The sequence below is a fragment of the Monodon monoceros genome, unplaced genomic scaffold, assembly GCF_005190385.1.
Source record: "Monodon monoceros isolate NGI ecotype Baffin Bay Population unplaced genomic scaffold, NGI_Narwhal_1 Super_Scaffold_5, whole genome shotgun sequence".
Taxonomy (NCBI): Eukaryota; Metazoa; Chordata; class Mammalia; order Artiodactyla; family Monodontidae; genus Monodon; species Monodon monoceros.
Window position 1 is genome coordinate 106,883,130 of NW_021703782.1, and position 12,001 is coordinate 106,895,130.

The window sequence follows — 12,001 nt, forward strand, 5'->3', positions numbered from 1 at the left end:
TGGGCTGGGAGGACCGCGGCGCGACTGGGCGCGCCAGCTTGGGGGTGTCTCGGGGGGCGGCCCTGGGGGACTGGAGGGCGCGGACCTGCAGCCCAGCCGGATCCCAGCCCTTGGAGGGCCCGTCCCTTGCCTGCCCGGCCCGGCTCCGCCCTGCGATCCCGCCCGCGGCCGCTGGGCGTCGTCCGAGCTCCGCCCATTGAGCGAGCACACCGGCTTGACCCCTGTCCAACTCCCTCCCGCGGTGGAGGTGACTCGAACCCCCGGCGCCCGCGAGCCGCCATGGACTCGGGTCGGACCACGGCTGGGCCTGGCTCTCGCCTCGCCCCACGCTGACTGGACCACACCCAACCCGACGGGCGATGGGGATGATTCCTGAGTCTCTGTCCCCTGGAGCTCCTGGCCCCACAGGCTGCCGTCTCCTTCCACTTTCCGCCTTGATGGACTCAATGAACTTCAATTTCTTCATCTGTATAATGGGGATAATCAAACGCACGCGAGAACCTGGATCAAGAGCTCTGTCACTGTGGGTGGAAGTGGAGTCTAGCAGGAAGGAGCCCAAGCCTGGGGCCACTTTTCTGGGGTGTAGGCATCCGGCCCTGGGCCTCGCATTTGAACCTCCACAACCTTGAGGCCCACAGTGGAGCCCTGATGTCTCCGTGATTCTGGAAAGTCCGTTATGAAGAGGTGCGCCAGTCCCAGCTGTGCCCGTGGCAGCCCTGGTGTCCCATCCACCCCCACTTCCACCACATGGGCGTGGGAGCTCTCCCACCTGGCACCTGTCAGAGGCAAGCGTTGTTGAGCGAAGTAGAAAACGTTTAGAGATGAATTTAAAGACAACCCCGTGTGTCTATGATTAAATGTAAAAAGATAGAGTAAGGCTCCCCTGCCAAGAGCAAAAACAGTCTTAGCAAGGAAACCCAGTCCAAGGTATTCCAGGTCCAGCTATGGGGACCCAGCAGTGTGGAGTACACAGCAGGGGCTGGATAATTGCTCACTGTTATTATTGTTCAGTTTACAAGGTTGTTGTGCATATCAAGTGATGAGCTATTAAAATCCCCATCAGGCCTCAGAAGGCCTCATTTTGCCTGCTCCTCCGTTGCCTAGAGGAGCAAGAAAGAGGGGTGGGGTTTAAGCCCTGTTAGGACAGGCCAGCTTAGGGTTGCCAGAAGGGGCTCCAGACCAAAGGGTCCCTGGTTCCCAGCACACATCTGCCTTGGTTCTCACTCCAGGAAGAAGTATCTTCTCCTTAAGTGAAATTGGGACATTTTTTGCTCACATAGCCAATTTCCAGCTTGTCTGGTAAAATCAAAAGATCGGGCACCTGGGCCCAAATTCCTATCTGGCAACAAGGCGCATCTGGATGGGGGTTTGCTCTGAAGTGCCTCAGTCTCCCCAGACGTTACCCTGGGGGTTTGGGAATGTCTGCCCCTGTCTGAAGGATCCACACCCCACCCCTCAATTGATCCCCAGGCCCTGAATGGTGCAGCAGTCCCCAGGTTTCACAGCCCTATTTGATCCCGGGTCACTTGCTCCATGGCGCAGGTGAGAGCCCTGAGGGGCCTGGAGAAGGCTAGAGCACGTGGAGGTAACTGGAGGAGGCCCACCTAGAATGGGGTCCAGGGCAGAACTGGGAGTGGTGGGCACAGCCCGGTCTGAGGCCAGCTTCTGCCCTGGCTTCATAAGGCCGTGGTAACAAAGCACCACAAACTGGATGGCTTCAAACAACAGAAATGTATTCTCTCCCAGTTCTGGGGGCCGGAATCTGACGTCAAAGTGTAGGCAGGGCCATGCTCCCTCTGTAGACACTAGGGAAGGTTCTGGCAGCCCCGGGCATGGCTTGGCTTGTGGCAGCATCACCCCAATCCCTGCCTACCTTTTTCACATGGTCTTCTTCCCTGTGTCTGTCTCTCTGTCCAAATCTCCCTGTCCTTTCTAAATGGCACCAGTCACTGGATTTATGGCCCACCCTAATCCAATATGAATTCATTTTAACTTGATTACCTTTGCAAAAACCTTATTTCCAAATAGGATCACTGTCATAGTTTCCACAGGGTTAGGACTTGAAAATATCTCTTTGGAGGACACAATTAAAGGTGCTCCAATGGATGACCCCAGGCATGGCCCTTCTGGTCTCTGGGCCTCAGTTTCCCCACCTGTAACCTGAAGGCCCTTCAGCTCTGACAGTGTTGGAGCCAATGAAGAGGTCCTAGATGTCACTGATGGGCTCTACCACCAAGAAAACTGTAACTGTCTTGTGATTAGGGTGGTGACAATCATGAATTAACTTTTTTTTTTTTTTTTGGCTGCCTTGGGTCTTCGTTGCTGCGCGCGGGCTTTCTCTAGTTGCAGTGAGTGGGGTCTACTCTTCGTTGTGGTGCATGGGCTTCTTATTGTGGTGGCTTCTCTTGTTGTGGAGCACGGACTATAGGCACGTGGGCTTCAGTAGTTGCAGCACATGGGCTCAGTAGTTGTGGCGCATGGGCTTAGTTGCTCCGCGGCATGTAAGATCTTCCCAGACCAGGGATCAAACCTGTGTCCCCTGCATTGGCAGGCGGATTCTTAACCACTGTGCCACCAGGGAAGTCCCAATCACAAGTTAACTTTTATTTGCTGAGCCCTTTTGATGTGCCAGGCACTGTGCTAAACACTTGACCTACTAATATTAATACACACCCCCTAAGTAGGTGATGGTATTAAACCCGTTTTCAACAAGGAAACTGAGGCTCAGAGAGATTTGGATGCTTGCCCGATGTTAAACAGCTAGGTTGGGACTTTAACCCAAGTTTGGGGGGGCTCTTCCATATACCTGGCCTCAGGTGCCCTGCAGTTCCTCTGGTTCTGGGCCTGAGAGGGTCTGGATATGCTGGAGGGAGGGGCTGAGCCCTGCTCTGTCACAGTCCTTGGGCACCACACCATGGAGCAGGCCCTGTCGCCTGCCCGTCTCCCAGGCTCCTATCTTTAGAAAGCTCCGTGACCCATGACCTCCTTCCTATCAGCAAGGGCAACCCTGTTTCCTCCATCTGCCTCCTATTAAGGCTCTGTCGCTCAGAGCCTCTCATTTCAGCTCTGAACCTTCTCTTTTTTCCCTGCCACTGCCTCTCACTGCCCTGTCAGCCCAGCCGCTTCCTGATGCCCAACTCCAGGGTTCTTAGCAGGCTGGGGTGTGGGGGCTGGGGCCAAGCACCCAGTGCTCAGACCCTGGCAGCGTCTCTCCCTGCCTCCTTCTCCTGGGGCAGTTTGGGAGTCACTCTGACTATCCAATGCACAGAGGGGGATAACCTTCATATATAAAGAACTGTTAAAATCAACAAGAAGAAGGCAAAAACACTAAGAGAAAAATGGGCAAAGGACATACACAGGCAAGTCAGAAAGGATGAAAAACTACTGTCAACAAACATAAGGAGAGAAGTTTGGCCTCTCTAGCCCAACACCAACAGTGATAATAGCTGACATATAAGACTTACCATGTGCTTGACTCTTCCCTATAGCAGCTCAGCAAAGCAAGTTACAGAACAGTAGGTACTCTCTGATCCCACTTAGGAAAAAGTGGTGTGTGTGTGTGCGCGCGCGTGCGCGCGCGCGTGTGTGTGTATGCACTCGCTCATGGGCAGGAGTAATTCTTGACGACCCTGTGCTGAGATATGAGTGGTGGTTGTTTCTGGGCGCTGGGATCTGGAGAACTTTGATCTTCTTTGTGCTTCTCTGTGTCTTCTACCTTCTTACCAATGAATGTGTCTTACTTGAGACTGAATCAGCCAGAGGCAGGGGATCAGGCCCTGCACACTTTTACACCTGGGGTTGAAGGTAAGGCCGTGAACACCAGGGCAAGGTCCATCCACAAAACCTTTTCTCCTCCCAACTCCACCTTCCCAGCACACAGGGCTTCCTGAATCCCCCACCCCTGGGCACCCCCCCCACTGCCCTCCCAAGTCCTTGGGTACCTCAGGGCCCAGTCTGATCGTATGAATGATACATTGATGACAGCAGCAGACTTTGGTGGAGTGAGTCCTGTGCCTTGTGAATCAGATTAGAAGCTCAGCACGGATGTCTCATCAACTCGTCATAACGCTCCAGGAAGGAAGTGACAGCAGGATTCCCGTGTCATAGTCTGGGAGACCGAGGCTCAGAGAGAGAACTGACCAGCTCCAGGGCAGCTGGCTAGCGAGGGACCTCCGGGACTTGATCCCGAGCCTAGCCCTTAAGGGCTCCCTGGACCCCGGCTCAGGACACCTGGCCCTGCCCAGCCACGGTCCCCTGCTTCCCTCCCTCACCGGTTCACACACTCACACAGATTCTCACACACCCACATGTGCTTGTGACACCACATTCACACTCAGAAGACATTCTCACACGCAAACACTCACTTGCTCAGACACACAATCATGCACACTCATTCATACACACACACACACACACACACACACGCTCAGGGCAGGGGCTGCAGGAGGGGTGGTGTCACGGCCCCGGCCCGGCACCCCACCTTCCTGGTGCCCCCTGTCCAGGAGGGGCAGTCGGCAGCAAGGTCTGTCCCTTATAAGGCCCTGGAGAGAGAAATTGAGTAAAAGGCCCCCCCTTTTATTTCTCTCTCTTTTTTTTTTTGATTTGGCAGAGTTTCCATAAAGTGAGATATTTGGAAAACGCAGCAATCTGCCGCAAGGAATATGCTTCCCCCTCTCCTTGGTGGAGCCTCCAGCTTCAGGCCTGGCAGCGGGAGCAGCAGGCGGCCTGGGCGGACTCCTCCAGTGCCGTCTTGGGGCCACCGCCCTGGGCTTCCTTCTGCCTGCGCCCCTCCTCCTCAGGCCGCCCTCCCTCCCTCTCCTTTCCCCTCCCCCACACCTGACCCCGCCCTGACCCCTGACCCTCAAGACCCCAGGAGGCCTGGCCTGCTTGGCCCTGTTTGGCCACCGTCCCCATGCTGAAGGGCCTGGCCCTCTGTGGGCTCAGGGAGGAGCTGAGGGACCAGGGGACCGGGATCCGGAGTGGGTGGCAGGGCCTCAGTTGGGCCAGGGAAAGACTTTCCTGTCCCCTCCCTCATTCCATTTGCTCTCCAGCACCCAGGAGCATTTTGGAGACCCTGACACCCAGGGACATCTCTGCTCCCAGTGGCCTGCCCTGCTCCTCCCCTGCCACCTGCGCCCTCCAGGAAACCCGGCCCTGCTGGCCAGAGTCCCCTGCTCCAAGGGCAGCCTCCTCCCTGACTTATCCCCCCACCCCATTCCACACCCAGACACTGCCAGGTGGTCCCGATGCTTGGCCAGGTGTGGGGCCTGTGAGAGCCAGTTATGGGCTGGGTCAGGCCCTGGTGAAGCCTCAGGTGGGCAGCCCAGAGCCTCAGAGGGGAAGATGAGGGATCCTCCCTTTCTCTGCCATCCTTGTGTGCCCACATCAGAGGCCCCACCTGACCCCCATCCTCTTCCAGATGAGGTGGGTCCTTAGGGATTCACCCAGGAGAACAGGGTGAGAAGGTGCTTACAGCCTGTCTTAGCGCGGGCTGCCGTACAAAGTACTGTAGGTTAGGTGGCTTCAACAACAGATATTTATTTCTCCCAGTTCTGGAGGCTGGGAAATTCAAGATCAAGATGCCAGTAAGGTAGGTTTCATTCCAAAACCTCTTCTCTGGGCTTGCAGGTGGCCACCATCTCCCCATGCACTCACATGACCACATCCTGGTCTTATAAGGGCACTAATCCCATCACGGGTGCTCCACCCTCATGACCTCATCTAACCTAACTCCTTTCAGTGGGCCCACCTCCTAATACCATCACATTGGCGGTTAGGGCTTCAACATATGAATTTGCAGGTTGGGGAACACAAACATTCAATTCACACAGAGGCCCTCAGGCCCCTCGCCTCAAGACAGGAGGGAGTCTGGGGCCTGGGCTCTGGCCTGGCCCTCTCTCAGCCTCACTGCCTCACTGGCACAAGAAGATGGTGGTTGCAAGGCTCACCTAGATTCCTCCCCACTCCAGGAGTCAGGGAGGGGTCCTATTGAGAGTGACCCTTAGCTTCACGTGGGGGAACCATCCCAGGTCTCTCCCTGGCACAGCCTCTCCACCTACATACTGATCAGCCTGCCTATGCCTTTCCCATCCCTGGCAAGCAGGTTTGTGTGATCTTGGACCCGGCCTTGCCCTCTCTGAGTCTTGGTCTATCTCACTGCCAGATGGGTTCGGAAGGGTGCCCAGGAGGTCCGAGCCTGCCCCATCTCTGGCTGGTCTGTGAGCCCAGAGTACTGATCCCAGACTCCCCATCTGACCCCTGCTGGCACCCACGTGGCATCAGTCCCCAGCAGGCCGGCCCAGAGGCAGAGCTCATGGGAGGGGACCACTGGGCCCCCTCCAGCCACTGCAGCTTGGCCCAGGCAGGCTCTGCCAAGGATAGGCTCGGGGGTGGGGGTCGGGGGGGCAAGGCTCAGAGCCCTTGGGGATGGAGGGGGGCAGAGGTGGGCGCAGGACGGGTCCTTTGTGCTCTGGGGAAGCCCCCTATTCCACCCCCCTGGCCCTGCTTGGCAAAGCTGATGGCAGGAAGAATCCCGTCGGCCATCCGTCAGGGAGACAGAGTGGGCCCGTTCAAGGAGGGGAGCCGGGAAATTTGATCATTAAGAAACCCTCCTGGCTGTCTGGGGGAATTTAATTAAATTGCTGGAGAGGGCTGTGAGAGAGAGCCACATCTGGAACCAATATGTAGGCTTTGATTTTTTTTCCCTCCTCTCTCTCTCTCTCTCTCTCTTTCTCTCTCATTCCCTCCCTCCCTCTTCCCATCTCACCGCTGTAAAAGGGAACACAGGAGAGCCCTAGAGTACTGGTTCCTCTGGGACATGATTCCTGGCAGACAGAGACAGAGGGAAACCAGAGGCAATGAAACCATGGTGGAGGCCCAGACAGAGGCAGGAGAGGAGCTGGCTGAACGCTGAGACAGAGGCAGGGACGGGAGAGCCAGGAAAGAAGAGGTGGGGTGGGTGGCCGGGCGGTGCCCTGGGATTTGGCCTCAGAGGCGTCAGCAGTGACAGGAGGTAAAGGTCTACTTCACAGACCAAGACAGTAAGTCCCAGAAAATCCCAGAAAACAACATGCCAGGCCAAGGGTCCCTCAGGTAGCCAGCATTTATCAAGCCCCTGCCCTGCTTGAAACACATTGTGGCTGAATCCTCCCGACACCCCTGAGGTGTAGATACAGATGAGAGGGAAGTGACTTCCCCAAGGTCACAGAGCACATGAGTGGCAGTGCCGTGGTTTGATCCCAGGCCTGTCTGATACTGTCTAGATGTGCTGCCTGGGTCACTGTGATGGTAATCGCTTCGCTGGGCAGTCAGTGCTGGGCCCAGGTCTAGGCTCTGGGGAGAAACAGTCAGTCTCTCCGGGCCTGAGTTGGCTAAGAGAGGAGGTATAGACAGAGGCCTTGGGGTCTCTCTCTTGCCCCTGTGGAACAGGACCCTCCAGGCCCCAGGCTGCAGCCTGGAGCTGGGTCAGAGCGGGTGCTCATGGGCACGGGGATGGGTGGGCGGCTTCCCAGCCTTGAGCCCCGTGGCCGAGCCATCTGACGCTGGCCTAGTCCCCTTTAAGCCAGACTCCTGCATGTTAGCAATCCTGCCCCTGGTCTCCAAGCTTACTGCTCCCCGCCTCCCCCAGGTCCCAGAGTCCCCAGGCCCCAAAAGGCCCCCAAGGCTCCTGCCAGCCAGGGCTGTAGGGGAGGAAAAGGGTCTCCACTCGGGGGTGACCACTTCTGGGCTAATTCCCTTCCTCCCCTAAAACCCAACACCTGCCCTGCAGCCTGTGCAGCCTGGGGGCCCTTCTCTGATCCCTCTTCCCCCCCCCAAGATGGCTGAAGTTTAGCCCCGAGTTCCGTATCCATCTTCACTCTTCCTCTGTAGGGCAGGAGCCAGCTCCAACGTGGTCCGCAGCTTAACCCCAGGTCTAGCCCAGAGCAGGCAGAGGAAGGAGCATGGTGCCTATTTGTGGAATGGCTATCTCATGATCTTGGTACCTGCGGAGCAGTTGAAAAATGTAATTCAGGCTCTTGGCTTGGAGAGGAAAGTGAGACACAGCAGGACCGAAGAGGATGCTTGGAACAGGTAAGGTTGGAGGCTCTGGGCATCCTTTGCACATGCTGGGTCTCCTGCCTGGCTACCCCTAGACTCTGTCTCCTGTCACCTGCTAAATCCTGCTCAAGCTTGAAGAGTCAGCTTCCTTAGGGAAGCCCTCCCTGATGCCCCTCCCCCAGCCCTCTCCCCCGTGGAGCCCGGACCTGCTTACTTCTCTGTTGAGACTGGCTTATTGACTTCTCTGCAGGACTGGGCTGTCTGGGTCACCACTCTATCCCCAGTGCCCCAGCCGGCTCCCAGCACTGGAAGGCATTCAATTAAAAAACGTGTTGATAGAGGTACTAAGCCCTGCGTTTGGGTGCACCAGCCTGTGAGCTGGGGTGGGCTGGGGGAGGGGGGACAGGCCAGTCCCTGCCCTCAGGCTCTGCTCTAGGTTTGGGGGAGCAGTAGTGGTGGTGACAGTGGCCGCTGCTCTAAGTGGATGTGCTCTGCGGGCTGGACACCGGGCGGATGCTAGGGAGACCCAGCAGCACCTTCTTGCAGCCGCCAGGTGTGCATGTAATTATCCTCCCATCGAACAGATAAGTAAATGAAGCCTTAGGGAAACTGGGGAGATGGGGGAGGTTGGAAAGTGACCAAGTTGGGACCGGAACTCGGTCCTGTCTGGGGCGGTCATGTCAGTTCTGTCACTGGCATAACCACAGAGCCATATTTCCTCGTGGGGCAGGGAAAAAAGGACCCCGAGGGGCCAGCACTGAGCAGCAGAGGCAGCTGGGGTGGAGGCAGGACAGGAAAGCCGAGGACCGAGGACCAGAGGCCAAAGGGCTGTACTAAGATCTGGGTGATCAGACGGGGTGAGGGCGCGGGCACACAATGCAGCGATCAAGGCCCCGCTAAGGGGGGGCAGCGGGAAGAGATGGTGGCTGCCAAAGCAGCCGGACTGCAGGGCCATCCACAAGCCCTGCTAATCCGAAACAAACCAAGAGGGAGACTCGGCGTCCCACTTGGAGGCCCTGACAGGGTGATGACGTACAGAGTTTTAAATAAATGTATCTCATTAGGGACGCGTTGTCTGGCAAGAGAACAATGATGCTCTTCCCCCCTCCCTGCCTCCCGTCCCTCCCCCCATAAGAAAAAAAGGAGAAAAAGGAGAAAAAAAAATCCAACGCTATAGCTAAAAAGGAAATTGCATTAATACAGATTGTTTTATTTAAAAAACCTTGACCTCCACTTCAAAAAAAGTCATTAGACATTCTCCTTCTCAAAGGCCGCCGGAGCGATTACAGGGAGGCCTGTTCATTTCTCAATGACTTACTGTTCCTGGCTGCTTGGGGAAATGTGTGAGGAATGGGGAGTAATTTAAGGCTCCCTGCAGAAAGGTGTGTAAATCTTTGCATGTCTAAAGAAACTTTACCAGACCGCTAAGTCAGAGGAAAAGAAAACTGGAAGAGTCCCCCACCGCCCCTCCTTTTTTTCCGTTTCTTTCCTTTGGAACTCTGATCTCTTTGATCGTAAAAATGGTCATATTTCACCCCCAAAATATCAACAATCAACGAACTAAGGAAGTGGGGGCCCTTGGAGAGTTTCACCGCCGATTAGGCCCTTGGTTTAATTATTTAACGCCTGCCCGGATTGTGCGGGCTGTGAACACACTCTCCTGGCGAGGGTTCAAGCACGAGTTATAAATAATAATAACGATTAGATCCCCAATTAAGCCAGTGAGCGGAAAGCCTCAGCCCTGTCCTTCAGCCCCACCTTGTCCTCAGCCACCACGGGGGCCCCATCGTGCACAGGCCCTCACCCCCATGCTGAGTGCCAAGAAGAGCCTCGTGTAGTTCCACTCTGCTCTCTGCAGAGTAATCACAGCAAGATGTTTCAGGGCCCGTGAGGGAGTGAGGGCAGGGCCCGAGGGCTCCGGAAGCCTTTGTGAAGGCTGGGGGCTGCCCTAGGCCTAGGCCTGTGCCCCTTGCCCTCGCATCCTTCCCTTGACTCCTGGGGAAGGCAGGGGGGGAGGGGGGAGGGGCAGTTCACCAAAAGAGAATTCTGGAGATCTGTGGGGTGGGGTGCGTCCCAAGTTTGGTCCTTTCCCCTCTGAGCCTCAGTTTGTCCACCTGTAACAGAAAAGAATTCTCCAACAAGGGCCAGCCTGGGAGTCACGTTGGTCCCAAGAGCCCAAAGCTCATGACTTGGAAGATGTCTTTGTTGGAACAGAGTGCCCGGCCCACCGGAGTTGAGCCTGTGGTGCTCCAGCTGGCGAGGTTGGACAGCAGCATGTCCTTGGAGAGTCCCACTAGGTCTATGGCCTGGTGCTCACCCAAAATGCCTCAGTATATAGTAGGTGCTCAATAAATCACTGTGGAATGAGTTGTTCAGGACTGTTTCCCATTGGTCCATCTCCCTGTGAAGCCTACAGCAACCCCCCACCCAGGGCAGCAGAGGGGTTGTCGTGGGTCCAGAGTGTAAGTCACATGGGCACCACGCCGTACCGTACACTGGGAGCCCTGCACACAGTAGGTCCTTAATAGGAGCTTGTCTTTGGCCCCAGACCCAGATCCAGGCCTGTCCCAGCCCTGGGGCATCCTCGGGCCCCCAGAACCGTCTGAATGTCATTGTGGCACTGGCCCAGGCATAGTGCACCATGCCAGCCAGGTGTGTCCTGGGCTGTAGGGAATCTGACCACCAGCCATTCAACCAGCCGTTCACTTTCGAAATAACCATATATGGAGCCCTACTGTGTGCCGGGTCAGGGCCTGCATCACTTCTCCTTTGTGGGCTCTGAGGACACAATGGTGAAAAGGATAAAGCAAGCAGTTTACAGATGGGAAGCTGAGGCTCAGAGAGGGAAGTACATGACCCAGAGTCACACAGCAGGTCCACAGCAGGCCGGCCTTGTATCCAGCCAAGTCTTCCCATTTAGGAGAGGTTCTCTCTGCTCTCTTGACTTTATCAAAGCCTTTTCTCACGCTCATAGGTGCTGTTTATTGAATATTTTCCACATGCCGGGCTCGTGCTGGGATTTTTATTTACACAGATCATTTCATTTGATTCTCACAACAGCCCTGTGAGATAGGTGTCATTGTTACCTGCAATTTACAGATGAGGAAACTAAAACCCTGAGAGGTTAAGTGACCTGATCAATGTCACGCTGCTGGAAAATGTCCAACACAGGGCCACTGCATCAAAAAGATTTAAAATAAAACAGGAAAATGAAAAAGTCACGTGAAAGGAGAGGAAACGAGGAGTTAATACACTGACTTGCCACCTGGACAGATAGAGTTCTTGTGATTATGTCTTAACGTTAGCCCTGGGGTTCCTGGTGGCCAAGGCAGAAAGGGAAATGCAATGGGCTGTCCAAATCTCATTATCTGGTTTTTTTTTTTTTTTTTTAGGAGAGACCATAATTCTTCAAGAGAAACAAACGACTTCCTAGCCCTAAATTCTCATGGGATAACTTGTTGTGATGGTTAGGAACCTGACGAACTTACCAGGAGACAGCTTAAGCTCTCTGAGTCTCGGTTTCCCCCTCCTCTCACGGTAGTTGTATGGATGCTACAAAACAATATTGTTCGGTACATCACCTGGTTTACAGTAAGCCTCACTGAATATTAGCTCCCGTTATTATGGAGCACATCTTTATCTTCGGATTTGCAGGTAGAGCAGAAACATTTTTCAAAGGGGTATAATATTTCAACCCTTGCCAAGAGCTGAGACCCAGTCACTTCAGCAGGATATCCTGGCTAGGGGGTCCTCAGGAAGGAAACTGAGGCTGGGAAAATTTTGGGCAGTGAGCTGAGGGAGAGAACCAGATGTTCTGCCCCATTGGGCTTGACTCCACTTCCCACAGGGTGGACCGGGGTCTGGGGTGAGCAGGGAGCCCTGCTGTGATAGCAGCCTGACACAATATTTACAGAACCCTGTGATCTGTCACGGTCACGCCTGGTCACATCTGAGTCACATCGTC